The following is a 2,500-nucleotide window of genomic DNA, read 5'->3' as shown; positions in this document are numbered from 1 at the left end:
AAGAGTAGAGGGGGCGTCCTCGGACGCCGGCCTCGAAGGCAACGGGAAGAGTAGAGGGGGCGTCCTCGGACGCCGGCCTCGAAGGCAACGGGAAGAGTAGAGGGGGCGTCCTCGGACGCCGGCCTCGAAGGCAACGGGAAGAGTAGAGGGGGCGTCCTCGGACGCCGGCCTCGAAGGCAACGGGAAGAGTAGAGGGGGCGTCCTCGGACGCCGGCCTCGAAGGTAACGGGAAGGGGCGCGGGCGTCCTCGGACGCCGGCCTCGAAGGCAACGGGAAGAGTAGAGGGGGCGTCCTCGGACGCCGGCCTCGAAGGCAACGGGAAGAGTAGAGGGGGCGTCCTCGGACGCCGGCCTCGAAGGCAACGGGAAGAGTAGAGGGGGCGTCCTCGGACGCCGGCCTCGAAGGCAACGGGAAGAGTAGAGGGGGCGTCCTCGGACGCCGGCCTCGAAGGCAACGGGAAGAGTAGAGGGGGCGTCCTCGGACGCCGGCCTCGAAGGCAACGGGAAGAGTAGAGGTGGCGTCCTCGGACGCCGGCCTCGAAGGTAACGGGAAGGGGCGCGGGCGTCCTCGGACGCCGGCCTCGAAGGCAACGGGAAGAGTAGAGGGGGCGTCCTCGGACGCCGGCCTCGAAGGCAACGGGAAGAGTAGAGGGGGCGTCCTCGGACGCCGGCCTCGAAGGCAACGGGAAGAGTAGAGGGGGCGTCCTCGGACGCCGGCCTCGAAGGCAACGGGAAGAGTAGAGGGGGTGTCCTTGGACGCCGGCCTCGAAGGCAACGGGAAGAGTAGAGGGGGTGTCCTTGGACGCCGGCCTCGAAGGCAACGGGAAGAGTAGAGGGGGTGTCCTCGGACGCCGGCCTCGAAGGTAACGGGAAGGGGCGCGGGCGTCCTCGGACGCCGGCCTCGAAGGCAGCGGGAAGAGTAGAGGGGGCGTCCTCGGACGCCGGCCTCGAAGGCAACGGGAAGAGTAGAGGGGGCGTCCTCGGACGCCGGCCTCGAAGGCAACGGGAAGAGTAGAGGGGGCGTCCTCGGACGCCGGCCTCGAAGGCAACGGGAAGAGTAGAGGGGGCGTCCTCGGACGCCGGCCTCGAAGGCAACGGGAAGAGTAGAGGGGGCGTCCTCGGACGCCGGCCTTGATGATGCTGATCTCAGTGGGGATGAAGACAACAGAAAAGCAAGAGCAGCAAGAACATTTCATTGCCACCAGAGACAAGAAAGAAATAACAATTACAAAGATAAGAACTGGAGGTTTGCAATTCTGGGAGAAAGCAAATTAGATAAAGATGCTAGGAGGAATTGTAGTCTATGTCATGGACCACCACCACATTCCTTCCATATGTGCCCTAGCTTCCAGGCCATGGAAGTTGCAGACCGCCGTTCATGTACAGTGACATCCAGGCGGTGCTTTGCTTAAAGATAGGTCATAGGGCTCGACTGTGTAAGGTTAACACAAGGTGTGGCATTGTGCATGAACCCATTCAAAGTGGCTTCATATGACAGTTAATCAGGCTGCAGTCGCAAAATCCATAGAAGCAAGCAAAGAGAACATGGGATAAAGGTGACTATCACTTGAGCAACATGGAATCGATGCATTTGAGTCAGGGCTAGGAGGCAAAGTTGTGTATGGAAAAACAGCCCTACCAATAGTGCCTGTTATGGTGACTAAACCTGTTCACCAAAATGGTGAACAGATATCTACACATGCCCTACTAGATTGTGGTTGAGGTCCTTGAGCTGGAGAGCTTGCCGACACAAAACACTATAGACACTGTCAGGGCCAATGCCATCAAGTGACACAGAAGGTAAATGTGATGGAAAAATGGGAATTCTGCTGAAAAAAGGGATATGGAGGAAGAGTAGAGCATACAGGCCCCCAAGGAAAGACCTGGTACTTGCCCCATCAACCAGTGTTTAACCCTCATAAACCAGAAAGGACAAAGATTGTTTTGACTGTGCAGCCATGTTCAAGGGAACATCACTGAATAGCAAGATTTGCAGGGACCCCCTCTGATAAACGACCTGGTAGGCATCCTTCTGAGGTTCCGTGAAAGACACATAGCCATTGCAGCTGACATGGAATCAATGTTTATCAAATCAAAGTGAAACCAGATGACAGGGATGTACTCAGGTTGATTGGTGGCCAGATGGGGACCTCACAGAGAAGCCACTGATACACCGGAGGACAGTACATTTATTTGGGGGTGTGTGGAGCCCCTCTTGTGCTTCTTATGCACTTCAAAGGACCCTAGCAGCTTGGCCTGGTCACATAATGGAGAGAGCACAACTAACTTCTGTGTAGATGATCTTTTAATGTCGGTAGATGACATGAATTCTGGGATCAAGTGTGCCCAAGTACTCAGGGGGGTTTCTGCATCAAGGAGGGTTCAAGCTGACAAAATGGATGAACATTTAAGAGAAGTACTGAAGTCTATCCCTCTCAGTGAAGTGAACCCAAGCATTAAGGATGTTAATCTGGACTTCGAGGGACTCCCCACGGACAAGG

This window comes from Penaeus vannamei, chromosome 34 (assembly GCF_042767895.1).
Source record: "Penaeus vannamei isolate JL-2024 chromosome 34, ASM4276789v1, whole genome shotgun sequence".
Lineage (NCBI taxonomy): Eukaryota > Metazoa > Arthropoda > Malacostraca > Decapoda > Penaeidae > Penaeus > Penaeus vannamei.
Note: the sequence above shows the minus strand (reverse complement) of the source record.